The sequence below is a fragment of the Carcharodon carcharias genome, chromosome 2 (genome assembly GCF_017639515.1).
Source record: "Carcharodon carcharias isolate sCarCar2 chromosome 2, sCarCar2.pri, whole genome shotgun sequence".
Lineage (NCBI taxonomy): Eukaryota > Metazoa > Chordata > Chondrichthyes > Lamniformes > Lamnidae > Carcharodon > Carcharodon carcharias.
The window spans coordinates 69707778-69731556 of NC_054468.1; the positions used below are offsets into that span (position 1 = coordinate 69707778).

General features: G+C 43.7%; 1 protein-coding gene across 4 annotated transcripts in view; it reads right to left on the bottom strand.

Annotated features, from left to right (window-relative positions):
• pxylp1 (2-phosphoxylose phosphatase 1) overlaps positions 1-23779 on the bottom strand; it is a 201686-nt gene that overhangs the window by 102685 nt on the left and 75222 nt on the right. The window contains exon 1 of one of the 4 annotated variants that reach the window (XM_041204161.1): positions 758-776. The exons of the other annotated variants lie outside the window; for them this stretch is intronic. The gene's annotated coding sequence lies outside the window, so the exon portion shown is untranslated. Of the gene's footprint in view, positions 1-757; positions 777-23779 lie in introns of those variants that run through there. 4 annotated transcript variants of the gene reach the window in all.

Genomic DNA, 23779 nt, shown 5'->3' on the forward strand with positions numbered 1-23779 from the left:
TTAGTATGGACACACAACAGCTGGACAGAGGGACTGGAATCCCTTCCAGTTGTTGTAAAACTCTGAATTTACATGTGGCACCCATTAGGCAATGCATGTGCAGTCAAATGCACCCGGTACCACGAGGAAGTTGCAGCCTGGCAGAGCTGCATGTTCGCCCCCACCTACTTCTCACAGGAACGAGAGAATGAACTGTGTTCAGCTTTCTTTGGATACAAAGCCTCAGTGACCTCACTCACACAACAGTGGGTGGCAAACTGGGAGATGCTGCAAATATCGTCTGCTCCAGCCTTGAAGGAATCTGATGCATAAAACTTCAAAGTGACAGTCACTTTCACAGCTGTAGGCAATGCCATCCTTTCCATGCTCTGAGGCTGCAGTCCAATCTCAGAGGGCACTTCCTTCTTGAAGTGGAGGTGTGTCGTGCACTATTCCTCACCAAGGCTAAGAGAGCAGATTTGCTCCCTAAAGATCCTAGGTGGACATGGCTCCCTGTTGAGGGCCATTTCCTCCTCCTCCCTTTTCCAATAGATTGAATTGCTCTGTGTCACTTCTACTCATTTTCCCTGTCATTCTGCAGGCCAAGGGGGATAGAAACTACTGCATATGTGACTAGGATCAAGTGGTTTTATCAGAATGCTTGAAGTGAAGGCTTTCACCACGTATCACTGCCTGTAGCCTTCAACAACTTTAAATAGCAGTACAAAACATCAAACAGTTCTACTAAATTAGCAGCAGCAAGTAGAAATCAACTAACCTGAAAATAGTTGATGATCCAATTAAATGCTGTTGATGAGAGGGCGCCTTCCTGCTGCTGAATACATTTTGTGAGAGATTAAGAGTTAGTTGGAATGGTGATGCCGAAAATGGCATCGCTGACTTCAAATCAATGTCACATGCTGACTGACGGCACAATGTGCTGACCCTGCATACTTCATGTGCCCTACGCCCGTACCAATGCCCTTATCAAAATTGTTTCTGGCCAGCAACAGAATTGTGTGCGTTCAGCATGTGTGCCATCTTTGGCTCAAAACAGCACCTCTCGTGCTGAAAATCCAGGCACTACCCAACCGAATTTTCAGCACTGTGAATTTTCCACACAGTCTCACGCTTACCAAGTTTACCCCTTTGGAGGATGAAGTCAGTTACAGAAATTGAGAAAAGTCCTTGCACATTGTTGACTCTAAACAGACCAGCCTTTCGATCTGACCTAAGCAGTTACATACTGGATAATTCAAAATACAACTGGCAATCTGGAAGCAGGCACAGCTTAGCTACATGTGAAATTCTGGGGTATATTCCTCCATCTGGAAAATTATCTGGCACTGCTGGACAAGGTCAAACAGAGAGTTCCTTTTACCAAAGAGAAGCAAAACCTTTCCTTTTTGGATCTGGCACTGACCAAGGAAACAATTCTGAAACCCTAACATTTAACACAACCTTGTTCAATCATGGAATCTGTGCTTTTGGTCACTGATGTTGCCCAATGTGAATTGATACAAACTTGAGCAGAGGAGAATTTACAATTTTGTGAAGCAGTTTCAATAGACAATTTCAGAAGCTGGGTTTAATTACGGAACACACAAATTTTGTTCATCTCTTCTATCTTTGAATAACCTTCAACTTTAAACAGTTGAATGCTAAGATGTGTCAAATGTCCTTCATTATTTAAAAAAAAGTGCACCAAGTGTTCACTGGAATATTTAATTGTTTTGCTACACACATATCTTTAATGTGAAAGAAATATGGATCGTTCAAAACTGCACTCAATAAAATGAATTTGATCCAGGATTCCTCCAGTGCTCTAGTAAGTAAATGCACACCCTGCCGTAAGCGTCTCAGACTTGCCAACTGTTTCTATTTGATGCAGACAGTCATTATGTCCAAAGTGGTGCTGACTTATGCATTCAGACAGAAATCAGTGCCACTTGGCCATCCCTCATTGCACCTTCTTAGACTTCTTCCTCCAGTTAGTGCTCCAGTCTTGAGTACTGCAAGAAGCATGTGGGAACAAAGTCCCCACAAACTGATGCAACAAAGCTGTACCAACATTTACTGATGGGTCAGTTTTTTTTACTAGCACTCTAGGCTGGACCATTGGTTCCCGAACAGTGATTTTCAAGGCATCTAAAGCTGGGTTAGATAGATTTTTAGTCTCTCTGGGAATCAGGGGATATGGGGAGCGGGCAGGAAAGTGGAGTTGAGGCAGAAGGTCAACCATGATCGTATTCAATGGCAGAGCAGGATCGATGGACCATGTGGCCTACCCCTGCTCCTATTTCTAATGTTCTTATGTTCTTAAGTCATGCCAAAAGAGTCTGCAGTAACATTGAAAATTCATTCGCCACTTTGTAAATGAGAACTGAGTTTCATGATGGACTGAGGATGGAAGGTAATATCAAAAATCTACATTAACGTTCCAAGCAACTGATTCAAAGAAGAGCAGTCATCAATAAGTATCATTTTATATACTTCATAGAACAGGTTTCCCTATGTACATGACAGGAAAATTTACTGAAGCCATTTTGCACAACTGTGGGGAAGAAAACAATCAAAATCGCATATTTGTAAAGAGAATAACTGAGAGTGGATTCCCAGAACAAAGGTATCAGTCAGACTACAATGCACACTTTTTCATCAATATCTGTTTTGTTCCTTTCTAAAGTAGTACAGATAATGAACCAAGACCTCTAATTGCATAAGCTTCACAATGGCACTGTCACTTTGGCACTTGTAAGTAATGAATGTAGTTATTACATTAGACTTTTCATTCATTGCCTACATTCGCCAGCGCAATGACTTTCTGTCTCTCTCATTTCAGTGAAATTCTTCTTGAAGGAAATTCCCCCCAGGGGTACATTCATCTTTATGTACAGCTCCTGCAGCTGATTGCTTCTGATGAGAAAGAGTACAATGTGATTGAGCTCCAATATTGAAAGATGTCTGATAAAGTGAACAATAAGAATGAGGGGATTATATACGCTTCTCCCTGGAATCAAATCTGTACAGTTTGTTTATCCATCACTTTGCCATCCATCATCTACACTAAACCTGTTATCTCTGAAAAGGCTTACTCAAGGGATTATGACCAAAGGGTAAGATAGAACAGCAAGTTTATTTAAAAACATATCATTAAATGTTTTGAACACAGTACATTCAGTTCCAGAAAGTTCTGGGGTTAGAAGGTTGATGTTACTTTACCTTTCATCATTCTACTTTTAAGAACAGCAAAAAGGAAGAAAAAAATGCAAATAAGCAGTCAATAGCAGGAGCAGATTTTACTCACCAGTACACTCAGAGCAGGGATTGTGAGGGGTCACCTGGTAGCATGTGAGAAATCTACAAGTTTTGGTTTCCCCGCATGTTATCGGGTTTTAATTTGAAAGCCTGCATCTTCTGTTATTGACAGGTTCCCTGTACAGGGAGCTGACATGGAAGAGTCTGGAAAGAAGTTTTTATGTGGCCTTTCCATAAATAGTTAAGTATTTCTCATTGGTTCCTAGAAAATAAATATAAATACTCCATTTCACCCATGTCAGGAGTGCACTTTGTGAAACTGTGCAATCTTTGCATCTCATTTCCTATCCATTAAATTTGATGGAACAACGCCCATGATTTTCTGACCACTCAAGTTAATAGTTGTAAAATCACAGACTAGGGCACACAATTTCACGATATGAGGTCCCAACTTGTGTTCAGAATACAAAGAAGAAAACTTATTCAATAGTGTCTTCCTTGCTCACTGCAGCTAGAGAGTAAATATATAGTACGGTTTTATATATATAAAAAACTATTTATATGAACAATAGTTGCTTTCTAATCACTAAAATAAAAGGCAGTTGGTATAATTGTTTAGAAATACTATATAGTATATAACAATTGCATGTTAATCTAGTGATTATTTAATGTTGCATTTTTTTAATACTGGACTTCAAAATAATAACACTAGAAATGCACAGCAGGTCTGTAAACATGCACACGTACATAATAATTATGAGCAGTAGGCCACACATCCCTCAAGCCTGTTCCGCCATTCAATAAGATCATAGCTAATCTGATTGTAACCTCAACCCCACATTTCCACAAACTCCTGATAACCATTGAATCCCTTGCTTATTAAGAATCTATCTGGCTCTACCTTATCAAAGATTCAATGACTCTGTTTCCATCGCCTTTTGAGGAAGAGAGTTCCAAAGGAGGATACCCTCCTCATCTCTGTTTTAAATGGGCGATCCCTTATTTTTGAACAATGACCCCAAGTTATAGATCCCCCCACAAGAGGAAACATCCTTTCCACATCCATCCTGTCAAAATCCCTCAGGATCTTATTAGAAGAGTAATTTGGATTTATAGGCACAGGTGGGTCTGCTGTATATTTCTAGCATTCTCTGTTTGTATTCTTTGAATGTAGAAACCTGTTTTTTTCCCCCAAGATGATTATCTCAAAAATGTTTTTTAACCTTGTCTTCAATTTTATGTTAATAGGTAGAATCATTCCAGAGTCAACATGACTCAGAAGAAGGCCATTTGCCCCACTGAAACTCTGCAAAAGATGGCACAGCTCTGATCTGGCATTCTGCTGTAAAGACTGTTCCCCAAAACAGTTGCAATGAAGCCTGCAGATATGGGTTATGCCACCTTGGTAGCTGCACCCAATCAGGCTTTTCTGGTCAATAATGACACTGATATGCCTTCTTCCTGCAGTATCATGTATAGCAAGACATGTTATGATCAGGGTGCTTTTGCAGAACCATCCATTATTATGATTAGTAAAACGTTCACATATCTTAGTCACACCACTGATGATCAGCTGTAGCAGCTCCTGTTGCAAATAGGAGCCTCCACCAGCTGTACATCTGAATTCACCTGATTGTGGATGTTTATGTTCAGGTACTGGTGGAAGGGCACAGGACACCTCACAGCTCTGCTACGATTGCAAATCTGTGCTGCTATCATTTACCAAATAGCAACTATCAGAAGCAGGAAAAGTCTAGACTGTGATTATCAGAAATTCAGACAGAGTAGCACCATTTGCAGGCTTATCGGGTTGAATGTTCACTTACGCTGCTGGGCGGCAAACGGATGGGTGGCAGATCTGCTGCTTGTTCTATCCCCTGCCTAATGTTAATTTCCCTTGAATGCGATAGGAATGAAAGCCGGATGAGGTATAAAACTGCCAACCGATTCACTAACACCTAGTGAGTGAAAATTCGCCTGGATGAAAAATAGTTTAAATAAAAGAATTGATGCAACAATTTAAAGTGCAGAACTTTTATACCACACTTTCATTACATGGCATGAGCTGATTTTAAAGTGAGGACAGATACTTAAAGAGAGATAAACAATTTGTTTTATACAATTTCAGATTCCATGCTTCTTTTGAAACATCTGAAAAGGAATTCATGGGACAATAATGAACTGCAAATATCACACCCTATAGAAACTGCTTCTCTGCAGAGCCATTATCCCAGTCTTCTAGTCCAGTTTCTCTAATAGCATCTCATTTCATCAGACAGGCTATATTCACAGCTCATTGTGTCCTGCCACATGTAAGTTCCCATTCCACACTATGCTTAACTGAAATGAATTCTACCTTTCATCAGAGTGCTAAGTGAACTTAAACTGGTGCTGAAGTTATGACAGTTGCTTATTTACAGATTACAAAATAATTCCATACCAACTGTATTTAAATGATTTTTGTTATAATTAGTTAATTTATCAAGACAGATGTTCACCCTGTGTTCAGAAATGCAGGTGCAGTTGTTTTTTCCCCAATTTAGCAAAAGACAGCTTGTTTACAGATGTTGAATAAATATTAATGTTTGGATTACACTCAAATGGATTCAGATAAACTAAAGTGACCAACACAAAATTAGACCATTTGGCCAATTGTGCCTCTGTCAGCTATTTTGTAGCGCTATCCAAATAATCCCACTCCCCTGCACATTACCCAGAGTCCTGTATTTTCTTTTTTTCCTTTCATTTTATTTATCCAATTCTCTTTTGAATGTTAGTGTTGAATCTGCTTCTACCACCCTTTCAAAAGTGTTCAAGACCACATTGTACAAACAAATGTTCCCTCATGTTATCTATGGTTCTTTTGCCACTCATCGCAAAATCATGGGCAGAATTTTCCCTTTGGCGTGCGGGGATGGGTCCCGTATGCCCGCGCATAAAATGACACGCAATGACATCAAGCGAGCGTCCCATCACCGCACGCCATCGCGATATTTCATGGATGGGCGCGCGATGATGTCCGATACACACCCGCCATTAATTAACGGGCCACTTAAGGCCCTTGACTCACCAATCGACGCCGATTTTTCAGCACCTGTGCGATCTTCGGGTCGGTGCACGGGCGCAACAGGTGGGCGGGTAGGAGACATTTGTATAAACCTCATGCACGGGTGGGATAAGGGGGCTCACTGGGGTCGTGGCTGTGCTCTGTCAAGTATTTATTTTTCAAAGTTATTGAAACTTACCCATGTGATCTGCAGTACTTCAAACACATCCCAGCTGCTTTGTCTGGACTCCTAACCTTCAGATCAGCACTCTGCAATGAGGAATCTTTTCTGGGCCTGCAGGTTTCGGGAAGCCTTTCCTTAGCCTGGGAATAGGAGCTGAATTCACCACTGAAGGCAGCTTCTCTGAGGAGGAAGGGAGGGCTAGAAGGGGGAGGAGGCCAGGAGTGCACATTCAGCCTCCAGGGGAGACACTTTTGGGAGGACAGGCGCAGGCACAAGGAGTGCAGGACCAAGGTGGAAGGGACCGCAGAAGAGGCCACTATCCTGCTGCCAGGATTTACAGGCGGCAATGCAGCTACCTCAATATGTCTGAGGTGCAGTGTCGAAGAAGGCTCCATCTCTCAAGGGAGACAATCAACTATATCTGTCAGATGATTGGGCCTGAGATCTCCGCTAACTGTGTGAGTGGACATCCCATGCCAGTGGTTCTAAAGGTCACAGCTGCCCTCAACTTCTATGTCTCTGGCTCCTTCCAGAGGTCGGTGGGTGATCTTTGCGGTGTCTCCCAATCAGCTGTACACACTTGTGTCAAGCAGTTTCCAGGCACACTGTTCAGATGGGCATTGACCTTCATCCACTTTCGTTGGGACCAGGCAAGCCAGACACAGCAAGCAAGAGGCTTTGTGGCCATTGCTGGTTTCCCCCGCATCCAGGATGCTATAGACTGCACACATTGGCCATCAAGGCACTAGAAAGTGAGCCCGGTGCCTTCATCAACAGGGAGGGCTTCCACTCCATGAACGTGCAGATAGTGTGTGATCACAGGATGTTGATTCTGCAAGTCTGTGCAAGGTACCCAGGCAGCTCCCACATCGCCTACATCCTCAGACACTCCGAGGTGCCGGGGCTCTTCAGTGCTCTGGCCCAGCTTGATGGATGGCTGTTGGGTGACAAGGGCTATCCCCTCAGAAGGTGGCTCATGACACCTTTCCGCCATCCAATATCAGAAGCTGAGCAGCGGTACAATAGGAGCCAAAGCACCACAAGGGCTGCTGTGGAGAGAGCCATCGGTCTTCTCAAGATGCGCTTCTGATGCCTGGACCGCTCAGGGGGTGCATTCCAGTACCCCCCAGATCACATGTCGGGGATAATGGTTGCATGCTGTGCTCTGCACAATCTTGCGCTGGAAAGGGGGGATGCAATGGACGATGAAGCAGTGGCTGTGGCTGCACATGATGAGTCCAGCAGTGAGTCTGAGGATGAGCATGCACAGGGAAATGCTGAGGGGGTAGACACTGATCCGGGCATACTGCAGGGAGGCTGGGACACCTGGGAGGCTTTAGTCCAATGAAACTTCAGCTAGGCACCACAGATGGACCTCCAGGACAAGCTTGGGCTGTAGGCTCCATACTCGATACCTAAGTGCCAAATCTGCCAGGTTATGAACAGTAACTAAGGGCCTTGTTAATAAAGCTGAATGTCCCACAAAGCACTCAGAACATTTTTGGAAACCATACACATGCAAGAGAAAGAGGCACCCTCAGCCATGGTCACATGTCTGAATTTAATGTCACAGTCAAAGAAACTTAATCCAAAAAAATGACAATGGTGTTTCAATTCAAAGCAAATCAAAGGCCTCATCTCGGGCCAACAAAAAAGCACCAGTGATGAATCCGTGGTGTGCATAAGGTGCCTTATGTTTACGTTTCCGGGCGCTACGTTTTGGTGCTGCCCCATCGCTCAGGGTTGCTTCTGAGACAGCCTGCTGACTCTGCTGTCCTGTTGGCCTCGATGATCTTGGTGGTTGTCCTCTGGCCCGTGGAGCCTGTGCTGGCCCAGCCTGGGAGGGAGCTGTTAGTTCCACAGCTGGCATCTCCCCAGTCGTTGCAGCCTCACCAGATGCTATAGTCACTGGGAGAGGGGTGGAGGAGCCGCCGCCCTCATCCAGAGCGCCCTGAAAGGAGCCCACAGAGACAACAGGCAGCTGCAGCGCCAATGTGAGGTCGATTCGGACCTCCCTGCTCACCATGGATGGGCACTGAGCTGGGAAACTTGGTGCACAGACCATCTCCCACACTGGCACTGACCATCTGAGGTCAATGCCAATATGAGGGCTTGCTGGTCAGAGCGTTACCCCAGGAAGCCCTGATTGGTCTCCTGGAGGAGCCTCTCCACGAGAGTTGCCACTTTCTCCATGGAGGACGCATGGCGCTCGGACATGTGGCTCATTGTTTCGGTGATCATTCATGAAGACTCCTGCACCACAGAGACCAAGCCAAGCATAGCCTCATGTACCTCCCTCAGATGCTTCTGCACACCCGACCGCATTTCCTGCAGCTGCTGCGGTCGTGGATGACTCCAGATGCACATCATCAGGCACCGACTAAGCATGTGCCTGCTCCCCTGCAGTCCTTCAACTCCTGACGCCATGGGCACTCTCTGACTCTGCCAGCTCCTCCAGCGACTGTGAAGTGCCCTCACCACTGTACCCCGGGACACTAGCCAATGTTTGAATTCCCACCGAGGTGCTAGTAACTGCTCTGGTGCCTGTCTTGCAGAGATGGTGTGACGCTGGTGAGACTTCAGGCCCCTCAGGTGTGAGAGGGGGCATCTGCTGCTCCTCCTCCCAGTCCTGCTTCGATGATGCTGAAAGGAAGAAGGACAGTGGATCAGTTAGTGTGGAGACAATGACAAAGTGCATCCCTGTCCCCCGGATCATTATGCGCTCATCCTTCCATAAGCAATGGTCAAGTCATGTTGCAAAATTAAATCAATCAACATTCAGCACTGCTGTTGCTGTTGGGAGAACAATGCTGACCTCACTGTTGGGTGTAAATACTTGGCCGTGGCACTCCAGCCTTACTGACACCAGTGGACCCAGGGCCTCCTGCTTGAAGAAGTTAAGAATGACGATCTGTGCCTGGCCACCACCAGTCCTCACACGCTCTGCCACGTTATGAGCATTCTTCTCCTGAAAATGAGAGAAGAGCATTGATTAGTACAAATTGCACATGGACTCTCTTCGCACACAGCCTACCCTAACCAGAGTGGAACATATCAGGGTGCCAGTGCCTCCTCACCCCCCGCTGCTGCCGAACACTCACACAAAGATGCTAGGCCAGTTGCCCGCACCCCCCCACCCCACCCTGGACACATGCTGCCTTCATCACATTAGGCACCACACGGTACATCCTTCCATAGCAAGGAGGCACAAGCATGCAGAGTGCAGAGGGCAGCAGATGGTTCGTTGCTATTTTGAAACTCCCGTCCCAGCATGCCATCACCCTGACTTGGACGACATGTCCTGTAGTTCAAACACTGCCCAGGGGCAAAACACATCTCTTCATCACCCTCTCAGGGTGACATCAGCATGGGCAATATCTGCTGGCCCATCCAGCAAAGGACACATGCCACCAATGATTCAATACACTCAGACTTGGTGGGGGAGGGTGTCAGCAGGGGGTAAGCCGGACCAATGCCAACATGGTACTCAACCTGCCTGAGCACAAGTCATTGAAGCACTTGCAACACTGGATCCAGGTGCACCGCACCACATCTTGTGAGCTCACCACCTCCGGCCCCTCCTCTCAGCCACGTTTTGTCACCTCCTCCTCGCCTTCTCCTTCCATCCTGGGGAACCAGCACCTCCTGCCGTGCTGCCACCTCCTTGAGGAGGGCAGCAAGGCAATCATCCGAAAGACGAGGGGCATACTGGCCCCCTGGCCCTACCCTCCAGCCTGGCCTGCCCCGATCGCCTACCCTCCAGCCTGGCCTGCCCCGATGGCCCACCCTCCGGCCTGGCCTGCCCCGATGGCCCACCCTCCGGCCTGGCCTGCCCCGATGGCCCACCCTCCGGCCTGGCCTGCCCTCTGGAGTTGCATGAACTTCATTGTCCCTCTGCACAGCCCTTTACCCAGCCATTAAGAGCAGCCTTTCTTGACACAAGCCGCCAGGGAGTCGTGAAGTACGCTGGGCGGGCCTTAATTGGCCCACCTGCGTAAAATGGCAGCACGGACCCAATCGCAAGTGGTGCCCGCCCCCCCCCAACCGCCCTCCCCCACCAGCCCAGCCAACCAGAAAATTCAGCCCCATGTTCTCTGGTTCCTGACCCTTCTTTCACTGAAAACAGTTTCTCCTAATTTGGTCTATTAAAACCATTCATGATTTTGAACACCTCCATCAAATCCTCCCTGCTCTAAAGAGGACAATCCCAGATTCTCCATCATTCCACATGGCTGAAATTCCTCATCCCCAATACCATCTTAGTAAACATCATCTGCACCCTCTCTTAGTCCTTGCCATTTTTCTTAGTGTGGGCCCAGAATTGAACGCAATACTCGAACTGAGACTTTAATGGTGTTTAATAAAGGTTTAACATAACTTATTTTTCCTCTTATGCCTCTTTTACTCTATGCCTCCACTTATGAAGTCAAGTACTCCACATGTATATTAACAGCCTTATAAACTTGTCCTTCCACCATGAAAGATTTAAGTACATACACGTATCACTGTCCCTGTACCCATTTTAAAGTACTACCATTTAGTTACTATTGCTTCTCCTCATTCTTCCTGGCAAAATATACCACTTCACACTTTTTTGCTTTAAATTTCATCTCTCTGATAAATTTTATTAGTCTATGTGCTCCTGAAATCTGTTACTATCCACCTCATTATTTACCACATTTCCCAGTTTCATATCACCTGCAAACTTTGCAATTCTACCTAATTTCAACTCTTTAACATATATCAAAAAAGAGCAGTGCTCCTAACACTGATCTCTAAAGAAAACAAGGGTATGCTGTCTGAAAAACACTAGCTCACAACTTCTCCCTCCTTTCTGGCCCTTAGCCAATTTTTCATCTATTCTGCCACTATCCCTTTAATCTTATGGGCTTTAATTTTGCTAACAAGTCTATCAAGTGCTTTGTCAAATGCCTCTCGTAAGTCCATATACACATCAACCGCACTACCTCTTCTCTCTGTTGCTTTATCAAAGAACTCAAATCAAGTTAATAAAACATGATTTGCCTTTAACTAATCAATGATGACTTTCATTTATTAGCCCATATTTTACCAAATGACAATTAATACTGTCTCAAATTATTGAAAGTTTCTTCATTACTGACATTAGGCGAATTAGCCTGTGCAGTAGTTGTTGGGCTTATTCCTCTCCCAATTATTAAGCAGCAGTTGCAATCATCCAGTTCTCTGGCACAACCCTATATTTAACCAGAGATGGAAGATTGTGGCCTGAATCTCTGCAATAAGAACATAAGATGTAGGAGCAGAAGTAGGCCACTCAGCCTATTGTGTGTGCTCCGCCATTCAATGAGATCATGGCTGATCTGATAATCCTCAACTCCACTTTCCTGCCTTTTCCCTTCGTGATTAAAAATCTACCTATCTCAGCCTTGAATACACTTATTGATCCAGCCTCTACAGCCCTCTGCGGTAAAGAATTCCACAGATTCATTCCCCTCTGAGAGAAGAAATTCCTCCTCATCTCTGTTTTAAATGGGCAACCCCTTACTCTGAGATTATGCCCTCTGGTCCTAGGCACTTCACAAGGGGAAGCAGCCTCTCAGCATCTACCCTGTCAAGTCCCCTAAGAATCTTACATGTTTCAATAAGGTCACATCTCATTCTTCTAACTTCCAATGAGTACCGGCCCAACTTACCCAACCCCTCCTAACAAGAAAATCCCTCCACATCCAGGATCAGCCTAGTGAAACTATTCTGGACTGCCTCCAATGCCAGTATATCTTTCCTCAGTAAGGGGATCAAAACTGTTCAGTGTTCCAGGTGTGGTCTAACTAATGCCTTGTATAGTTTTAGCTCCATTCCCTTTGAAATAAAGGCCAACATTCCATTTGCCTTCCCTTTTACCTATTGAACTTGTATGCTAGCTTTTTGTGATTCATGCACAAGGACTTCCAAATCCCAGAGCAGCTGCTTTCTGCAGCCTTTCTCCATTTAGATAATATTCAGCTCCCCTATTCTTCCTGCCAAAGTGCATAACCTCACATTTTCCCACAATATGTTCCATCTGCCAAGTTTTTGCCCACTCATTAACAAGGTTCCCACTGAAAGGTTTCTTGTGCTTTGCAAATTGGACATTTTTCTATTTCATTTTTTAAAAGCTAGTTAGCTTCTATTACATTTTGTCAGTGCCTTTCTCTGCTGATATTTTATGAAAGCAAACAGTAGATATAGTAATGTCAAGCATTGCAATTCACCTTCATAATAGAGAAGAGAGCAAGGGAAATGCACCTTGGCTCTGGGAGACCACATTACTGCCCATTGTTTTCCACAGGACAGTGAAGAGGTGACACAAGGTCCTTTGAATTCCACTTCGCTTTACATATAACATCATATCCCATGTAAAATGTAATAAGTTTTTAAAATTTGCCATTTGACTTGTTACTGTATTTGGACCCCTAGAACACCCTAGATTAATCTGTCACCAAATCACTAACATGTCTTCATTTCCAAAACATTATATATTGCATTAATCAGCTGCATTAATATTTCAGGGTGTTCTCCTGTTCATATGATTAGTCAAACATGAACATTTGAGTAGGATCCAACTGCTGGACCCAATTTCCATCCTTACTTCCTTTAGTAACCTAGGATGCATCCCTTCCATACTGGGTGACCTTGCTACTTTGAGGACTGACAATTCTTTTTATTTTGTCCAAATATCACAACTGTTTGCTTGTTTACTGCTATATTGGCAGCATCCTCTTCTCTAGTGAAGACAGTTCAAAGTACGTATTTAGTATCTCGTCCATTCCCTTCCCTCCAAGAGAAGATCTTGCTATTGGCCCAATTGGTCCATCCTTCCTCTGACTATTTTCACCATATGGGTTCATTAAAGGCTTTTGGGACCCCTTATATGTTAGCCACTAATCTATTCACATACTCTCTGTCTTCACCCCTCTTATTTCCTTTTTCAGTTTTTCACTGTACTTTCGATATAACACAAATGGCATCAATATTCAAGCTTCAGGAGAGCACAGTGCTCCTTACCCGATCTATCACTATCTCATTTGGGTTCAAATCTATTGAAGAATGAAAAGGTAAGCTTTTTTTAGAATGACTATGAACCAAAGCCTAAATAAATTATGGTTGTTTTGAGCACATTGTTATGATCTCAATAGAGACCATTAACATTTGAAGAGAAATTCAAACTCCCAGTTATTAACTGAAAGAACTACACCAGAAAATTTCACGTTTTAATTCAAAAACCTTTACTGTATTAAAAAAATTAAACTAAGCAAGCACTATTAAATTAACACTATGGCTGGGATTTTCTGGCCCCGTCATGGCAGGACCCACCATGGGAGATTCGGTGGCCCAGCCAAAAGCCCACTGACTTTCAGTGGTGCCGGACAATCCCTGTGGAGGGCGGGACCAGAAAATCCCGCCCAATATTTTTTGTAATTACTTGGATCTCAAACTTAATTCTACTTTTAGTACCAGTCAAGATTTTCCTAATGTATTACAGAATGATAAGGGTTCGTTCACTTCTCCTGGGACCAAAGAAAGTTTGCCACAGCTCTCCAGAATTTACTTTGGTCCTCCTTAGTGCCCCAGCTATTCTCCAAAATATGAGTTTTCACGGGGATCCTTCCGCTAATTTATGGCTAGGCGTCCCTCCAACTTCCCTTCAAGATCTTATGATTGTGCACTCTTTAACTGCATTCTTGCTTAGTGGTTCCACACAAGAAACAACTCAGTTTCTAATGGGCCTCTGCTCCTGTTCTACAGCTGCTTGTTAGCTCCAGGCAGATTTTATCTCCCTGCTTTCTCTAAGCTGACTGCCTGTTTTCTGTGAGAAAACACATAGATAAAAACGAAAACAAAGGAGTACCTCCCTGCATGGCTTATTTCCATAGCATACTCTGGGAGGTTCCAAACAGAAATGTAAACTAATTATATTTTACCTTCAAAACAACCCTTTGATTCTGGGATGCACATGAATAATTTATATCTCTAATGAAGAGAGGGCAATTCTCCTTAGACTTAGAGTCTCTATCAAGAGCTCAGATATGGGTCATCCATTGTTTAAGGTTATCTATCCCACATCCAAATATAACCTTACAAGTACGCAAGGAAAGGACTTTTTATGTGTAAATACCAACATTTACAAATTTAACTGGAAAAACCCTGGCGCCCCCTTTGAACTAAATTATCCTCAATCTGTTTGATTTGCATTTACTTCAGGCCTGTTTACCAGCTTCTAAACCAAGAGTTTCCATTTATCTACATTTAAAAGTTCCAACTCCTAAACTAAAAGTTATACTTCTGAAACACAGGAATTATGTAATTAGATCTGCCCCACAACAGACACAAATTTCTGGGGCACACATGGCATGAATCAATCATGTAAATTGAACAACAAAAACCTGCATTTACATAGTGCCTTTAACATAGCAAAGGGTTTCATGACATGTTACATTAGCGTTACCAAACAAAATTAGAACAGTCTTAACCTGGCAAGTTCTATAAGTAAGAGTAAACTTGGGGTCCCAAATAACTTGTGCAAAACTGTCATATCTGAGTAACAAAGTTTGGATCCTCTGACCCTTTCTTCATCTATTCTGCATCAACTACTCTCAGCCAATTTAGTGGCAGAGATGCTATACTTGGCTCCAACATCATAGGTTGGAGAATGTAAAACTGGCCATTGTTTTCGCTCCAAAACTCCACATAGCTTGTTAACTGTAAATTAATTGTATGCAAGTGGTGGACATTAACTGGGGTTTCACTTGAGCCTGTATAAATAGACACAATAAAACTGTGGTTGTTGAGTTAGGAGGTTTATGCTTGTAATGTGCAACTCTGTAAGTAAATATAAAGGTGTGTCAAGATTGGCTTCAGTTCTGTCCTTCACCGGCTGATTTCTGGAATAGGGCACAGCAAGTCCCACTAAAAGTGCAGACGATGAGTGAGAAGTGGATCAAGCTTAGCTGTGACATCATCTAATGATGATTCTTTCCTGGCATTAGCTGTCAAGCTTCATACATGAATAATGTTCACCTAGCTAAGTTATCAGAGTATGAGCACTTTGAACTATACCTCAGTGAGGGAGTCAACCTTTTCAAGAAGGAAGAGTGGGAAGAAAATTGCAAAAACTTTAAAGACAAAAGAATAAGCAATAAAAGTGAATAATCTGGAATATTGTTGTTGCTATGCCCTCTTGCCTGTGCATATGTTTGCATAAAGTAGGGAGGATCTTAAGGTCGGCGGCAAAATGATTTTTGTGGGGCATCACCTGAGCCTGAAGGAAGCTGCATGTGATTAAAGTTTACATTTGTTTTGAGTATCATTAATTTTGTGGCGCTCCCCTGGGCTGCTGCCATCTTGGGCTCCTCCCCCTCTATGATCACAAGATCACCCTGCCTCTCCATCCTCCCCACACACACAAGGGCTGACCTTGCTGCCAGGTATGCAGCCTCCAGCATCGCAATATTGCATGAGCTCAAATCTAGTGAGCTCCTTCAGGAATCCCATTTGGGTAGGCACTTCACTGAGCTCTGGTTAAATAACAGCTGATACAGAATGTCCTGTGCCCCTCACTGCATGTCCTAGGAAAATGTTGGCAGGTAGCTGGAGTGAAAATAATGGAGGTTCAACTCCATTTTATTTTAACTTTACAAAAGATACTTTATTTGACTTTTAATCTCAGGTAATAAACTATGAAATATATTTTGGTAAATAGTGGAAGTTTGTCAGAGAGTTAAACTACAGGTATAACAGAACAGTTGAAAAAGAAACAAGAGTGGTACTGGTTGTACTTACAAGCTGTGAACAATTTTCTTCTGCTCACCAAGATTGGAGAAATGTTTTCAAAAAAGCCTGTCTCCAGTTAACTAGTGGAATTTTGCAACTATGATTTTAATGAATTGCAGCCTGTCTGGCTGTAAAAGCAAAAGATTGGAATGTCTGGACTGTTAGAAGGCCAGTTTAGGCAGTGGGTTTGAAACTTTTTTATCCCCAACATGTTATGGAGCAACACAAACATTACTTTGGGGAAGTCAGACCAACGGATTAGTCTACAGAAGACGGCCAAGGAATTGACCAATTTACAAATAAGCCATGAAGTGTGACTTATATTTTTAGTGGTTAATGCTTCCTTTCATAGCGATCTGGACAAGCACATTCACAACACCACCTTATATAAAATTAATCTATCAGAAAATAGTACTGCTGACTGAACATTTATTTATAAAGCTCCATGAACAACATGTTATTTATTTCATTTCCATTCATGAAAATAATTCACCGTTGAAAAGAATAGCCTGACATATTGAAGGTCTCAGATTTGGACACAAGAACATCCAAATGTACGAATGTAATGGTTTAATCTGTCCTTGAGGGATTAAGGAAAGATGTTGAAAATGCCCAAGCCTTTTTATAGCAGAAGGCACCTTTTCTTAAGCCCCTATTGGCCACTGGATTTATGGTGGGTCCCACTGAGAGCATATTTGCTTTTACAGTTACACTTTATCCATTACTGCTGTTCATAGTCAATGTTGCTATGCCAATAGACAGTATTCATGGTCATTCTACCTAAGCAAAATACATCCCTTTCTCCTCAGTGTTCTAGTTATGTCTCTGTCACCATTTTCATGCCTCCTACTAAGTACATAATTCTTTTGGGGTTTTACCCACTAATGGAAGTAATTCTGGTCCTTTCTGTTTAGCACAGGAAAAGCTTTTGAGATAATGGGTTGAATACACTTTTTGTTATGATTGCAGACTTTCTATGAAAATTGCAGAGGATTTCAGCTGTCCTGCCTTGTAGTATTAACCAGCATTTCTCAAACTTATTCATCATGAGCCCACCAACCAAGGTTGACAGGATCTAGTGGGAAGCCTTCAGCTGATATCAAAAGTTGTTCTATATTTTAATTCAAAGTGAAGTGAATATATATTTATTACTTTATAAATCTTAAAACCTCCAACCTCCTGCTGCTGTTCTATTTGAAGTTTGCCCCCAAACACCTTCAGGGAGCACAGTTTTTTGGGGGTGCGGTTGCTTTGTTAGTAAGAAATGAAATTAAATCGATAGAATGAAACGATGCAGGGTCAGAAGTTATAGAATCTGTGTGGGTGGAGTTGAGGAATCGCAAAAGGTAAAAAAACCATAATGGGAGTTATGTACAGGCCTCCGAACAGTAGTCAGAATGTGGGACACAAGATATACCAGGAGATAGAAAAGGCATGTAAGAAAGGCAAGGTTACAGAAATCATGGGGGATTTCAATATGCAGGTAGACTGGGAAAATCAGGTTGGTAGTGGATCCCAAGAAAAGGAATTTGTGGAATGTCTACGAGATGGCTTTTTGGAGCAGCTTTTGGTGGAGCCCACTAGGGAACAGGCAATTCTAGATTTAGTGATGTGTAATGAGGCAGATTTGATAAGGGAACTTAAGGTGAAGGAACCCTGAGGAGGAAGTGACCATAATATGATAGAATTTACTCTGCAATTTGAGAGGAAGAAGCTGGAATCAGATGTAACAGTATTACAGTTGAATAAAGGCAACTACAGAGGCATGAGGGAGGAGCTGGCCAGAATTGACTGGGAAATGAGCCTAGCAGGAAAGACAGTGGAACAGCAATGGCAGGAATTTCTGGGAGTAATTTGGGAGACACAGCAAAAATTCATCCCGAGGAAGAAGAAGCATACTAAAAGGAGGACGAGGCAACCATGGCTGACAAGGGAAGTCAGGGACAGCAGAAAAGTTAAAGAGAAAGCATACAATGCGGCGAAGAGCAGTGGGGAAACCAGGGGATTGGGAAGCCTACAAAGACCAACAGAGGACAACTAAAAAAAAAAAAAGGAGGGAGAAGGTTAAATAAGGGCATAAACTAACCAGTGATATAAAAGAATATTGCAAGAGTTTTTTTTAGAAATATAAAGAGTAAGAGTGAGGCAAAAGTGGACATTGGGCCACTGGAAAATGACACTGGAGAAGTAGTTGTGGGGAACAAAGAAATGGCGAAGGAACTGAATAGGTACTTTGCGTCAGTCTTCACGGTGGAAGACACGAGTAACATCCCCAAAGTTCAAGAGAGTCGGGGGGCAGAGGTGAATATGGTGGCCATTACCAAGGAGAAGGTGCTAGGAAAACTGAAAGGTCTGAAGGTGGATAAATCACCTGGACCAGATGGATTACACCCCAGAGTTCTGAAGGAGATAGCTGAAGAGATAGTGGAGGCATTAGTGGTGATCTTTCAGGAATCACTGGGGTTAGGGAGAGTCCCAAAGGACTGGAAAATTGCTAATGTAACCCCCCTCTTTAAGAAGGGAGTGAGGCAAAAGACAGGAAATTACAGGCTGATTAGCCTGACCTTGGTCGTTGGTAAGATTTTAGAGTCCATTATTAAGGATGGGATTTCAGAATACTTGGAAGTGCATGGCAAAATCAGGCAAAGTCAGCATGGTTTCATCAAGAGGAGATCATGACTGACAAATCTGTTAGAATTCTTTGAGGAGGTAATGCGCAGGTTAGACAAAGGAGAGCCAATGGATGTTATCTACTTGGACTTCCAGAAGGCCTTTGACAAGATGCCACACAGGAGGCTATTCAGTAAGATAAGAGCCCATGGTGTTAGAGGCAAGGTACTCGCTTGGATAGAAGATTGGCTGTCTGGCAGGAGGCAGAGAATGGGGATAAGGGGGTCCTTCTCAGGATAGCGGACGGTGACTAGTGGAGTTTCATAGGGGTCAGTGTTGGGACCACAACTTTTCACTTTATACATTAATGATCTAGATGAAGGAATTGAGGGCATTCTGGGTAAGTTTGCAGATGATACAAAGATAGGTGGAGGGACAGGTAGTATTGAGGAGGTGGGGGGGGGGCTGCAGAAGGATTTGGACAGGTTAGGAGAATGGGCAAAGAAGTGGCAGATGGAATACAATGTGGGAAGTGTGAGGTCATGCACTTTGGTCGGAAGAATAGAGGCATAGACTATTTTCTAAATGGGGAGAGAATTCAGAGTGCAAAGGGACTTGAGAGTCCTAGTCCAGGATTCTCTTCAGGTTAATTTGCAGGTTGAGTCGGTAGTTAAGAAGGCAAATGCAATGTTGACATTTATTTCGAGAGAACTAGAATATAAAAGCAGGGATGTGCTGCTGAGGCTTTATAAGGCTCTGGTCAGACCACATTTAGAATATTGTGAGCAATTTTGGGCCCCGTATCTCAGGAAGGATGTGCTGGCCCTGGAGAGGGTCCAGAGGAGGTTCACGAGAATGATCCCAGGAATGAAAGGCTTAAAATATGAGGAATGTTTGAGGACTCTGGGTCTATACTCGAAGGAGATTAGAAGGATGAGGGGGGATCTGATTGAAACTTACAGAATACCGAAAGGCCTGGATAGAGTGGACGTGGGGAAGATGTTTCCATTAGTAGGAGAGACTAGGACCCGAGGGCACAGCCTCAGAGTAAAGGGAAGACCTTTTAGAATAGAGATGAGGAGAAACTTCTTTAGCCAGAGAGTGGTGAATCTATGGAATTCATTGCCACAGAAGGCTGTGGAGGTCAGGTCATTGAGTGTATTTAAGACCGAGATAGATAGGTTCTTGATTGGTAAGGGGATCAAAGGTTACGGGGAGAAGGCGGAAGAATAGGGTTGAGAAACTTATCAGCCATGATTGAATGGCGGAGCAGACTCGATGAGCCGAATGGCCTAATTTATGCTCCTATGTCTTATGGTCTTACAATGAGTTTGGTTTTGGCCAAGCCCACTCGAGAGGTGGGTCAGTAATTCTAATATTTAAATAAGGCTCCATGTCTCAGATTTTGACGGCATTTGCATTTAACATGAGTCTTTCCTCCGGCCTCTCCAGCTGTGATCTCTCCCTTACATGCGATTTGCTAACCCTGGCTGCCAACCACGATCTCTCAAAATGATGTCCGTGATCTCGCCCTTCCTTCCTCTCCGCCATGCTCTGATCCCCCATCTAGTCCCCAAACTTGGCGAATACTGATGATCATACCAAGCCATCATGCCTTAGGCAACAGGATTTCCTACCCTGCAACCAGACAGCCTCTCAGTGTGGCTGCAGACTGGGTGACCGCTTTGCGGAACATCTTCACTCAGTCCACAAGCATGACCCAAACCTTCCTGTCACTTGCAATTTTAACACACCATCTTGGTTTCATGCCCACATGTCTGTTATTGGCCTGCTGCAATGTTCCATTGAAGCTCAATGCAAACTGGAGGAACAGCACCTCATCTTCCGATTAGGCACTTGACAGCCTTCTGGATTTAACATTGAGTTCAACAACTTCAGACCATGAACTCACTGCTCCATTTTGACACTTTTTTTGATCCAATGCTGTTTTTTAACTTATTCATTTGTTTTTATAAATATATATATTTTTATCTTTTTTTCCCCAAACCACAACACTCCCCCACCACCAGGCCATCTGTCACTTGCTTCTATGTTGCACTTTCACAGAGCGCTGACCCTTGTTCTGCCATTAACACATTCTGCTAGCTTACCTCTATGCCACTAACAGCACCTTGTTAAGTCTTTAACATGACCATTAACTCTCTATTTGTCTTGTGTCCACGACATCTTTGTTAACCTTTCCTGAGCTCCCACATATCCCTGACCTTCTATTTTGCTCTGCCTGCTCCACCCCCTCTTAAACAATATAAAATACATCACAAAACAAAAATAAAAATACCTGGAAAAACTCAGCAGGTCTAACAGCATTTGCGGAGAGGAACACAGTTAACTTTTCGAGTCCATATGACTCTTCAACAGAGCTAAGGAAAAATAGAAAAGAGTTGAAATATAAGCTGGTTTAAGGGTGGGGGGGGGGTGGGACAAGTAGAGCTGGATAGAGGGCCAGTGATAGGTGGAGATAACCAAAAGATGTCATAGACATAAGGACATAGAGTTGTTGAAGGTGGTGATATTATCTAAGGAATGTGCCATAGGTGACATTAAGGGTAGAAAGCAGGACGAAAAAGGTACAGATGGACCTAGTGGGGGTGGGGTGGGGGGAAGGGATCGAAATAGGCTAAAAGGTAGAGATAAAACAATGGATGGAAATACATTCAAAAATAATGGAAATAGGTGGGAGAAGAAAAATCTATATAAATTATTGGAAAAAAGGGGGATCGGAAAGGGGGAGGGGATGGAGGAGAGAGTTCATGATCTAAAATCGTTGAACTCAATATTCAGTCCGGAAGGCTGTAGAGTGCCTAGTCGGAAGATGAGGTGCTGTTCGTCTACTTTGCACTGAGCTTCACTGAAACATTGCAGCAGGCCAAGGATGGACATGTGGGCATGAGAGCAGGGTGGAATGTTGAAATGGCAAGCGACAGGGAGGTCTGGGTCATGCTTGCGGACAGACCGAAGGTGTTCCGCAAAGCAGTCACCCAGTCTGCGTTTGGTCTCTCCAATGTAGAGGAAACCGCATTGGGTGCAGCAAATGCAGTAGACTAAATTGAGGGAAATGCAAGTGAAATGCTGCTTCACTTGAAAGGAGTGTTTGGGCCCTTGGACAGTGAGGAGAGGGGAAGTAAAGGGGCAGGTGTTGCACCTTCTGCAGTTGCATGGGAAGGTACCATGGAAGGGGGTTGAGGTATATGGGGTGATGGAGGAGTGGACCAGTGTGTCCCGGAGGGAACAAACTCTGCGGAATGCCGCCGGGGGGTGGGGGGGGTTGTGTGTGTGTGAAGGGAAGATGTGTTTGGTGGTGGCATCATGCTGGAGTTGGTGGAAATGGCGGAAGATGATCCTTTGAATGCGGAGGCTAGTGGGGTGATAAGTGAGGACAAGGGGGACCCTATCATGGTTCTGGGAGGGAAGGGAAGGTGTGAGGGCGGATGCGCGGGAGATGGGCCGGACACGGTTGAGGGCCCTGTCAACCACCGTGGGTGGAAAACCTCAGTTAAGGAAGAAGGAAGACATGTCAGAGGAACTGTTCTTGGAAGTGGCATCATCAGAACAGATGCGACGGAGGCGAAGGAACTGAGAGAATAGGATGGAGTCCTTATAGGAAGCGGGGTGTGAGGAGCTGTAGTCGAGGTAGCTGTGGGAGTCGGTAGGCTTGTAATGTATATTGGTGGACAGTCTATCACCAGAAATAGAGACAGAGAGGTCAAGGAAGGGAAGGGAAGTGTCAGAGATGGACCATGTGAAAATGATGGAGGGGTGGAAATTGGAAGCAAAGTTAATAAATTTTAAAAATACCTGGAAGACTCAGCAGGTCTGACAGCATCTGCGGAGAGGAACACAGTTAACATTTCAAGTCTGTATGACTCTTCAACAGAACTAAGGAAAAACACATATCTACTTCTCTTTAGCTCTGAAGAAGAGTCAAACAGATTCGAAACGTTAACTCTGTTTCTCTCTCAACATATGCTGCCAGGCCTGCTGAGTTTTTACAGTATTTCCTGTTTTTATCTCAATGTGGTTGGTTGCCAAGTGGGTGACAGAGTACAAACATTCTAACGAGGCCCTGCCATTAAACTCGGCAGGACTCCTGCATTCCCGGCTGTTGATGGGCACCACCACTTCCCTGCTCCCCTCAGCTGTAAATATCAGGGCCATTATCGCCGACGTAGTAAAAGTAGACAGCTAAAGCTGCAATTTGTATACACAAAATATTTCAACTCTCAGCATATTAGCATGATAATTTTTCAGGACTGCATATATCACCCATTTAAAGTAAGGGCACATCAGCCTCACCCTTCTCTGCCAAACATTATTTATGGGTATCTCCATGATTTTGCAAAACAACTTGTAATCCAAAAAGCTGTGCCCCTTGAAAGTGTTTGGGGCAAACTTCAAACAGAACAGCAGCAAATTATTTGTAAAGATAACCCAAGATGAAATATGCAATAACTGGCACTAGGAAGGGACTGATTGCAACGATGACTGATCTGAAACCCTTCTTAAGTCCCAGGTATCAATACAGCGCATTACTAGCCAGAATCAAACTTCAAATCAATCGGCACTTAATATTTATATTTTTATAACAAAATAAATATTTGTATTTTAATCATCTGGAGATTTTAATTTAGGCTATGGAAATTGAGAAGTTTTTTTTTAAATATTGAAGTGCAGAGTCTAACAGTTAACTAAACAATTAAGCCTTTTCTAATAATTTAGTTGCTATTCTGCTAACTGAGCCCAGGGAGGATAGCCAAGAGGCATTGCAATTAGGTGGCAGGAAAGTAAGTCAAGGATATTGCTTCTAATTGTTCTTCAGTGACCCTCACTAAAATGTTTACATGTAAACATCAGGGTAGGTCACTATTAACTTGGCTGTGACACCCTCTGAG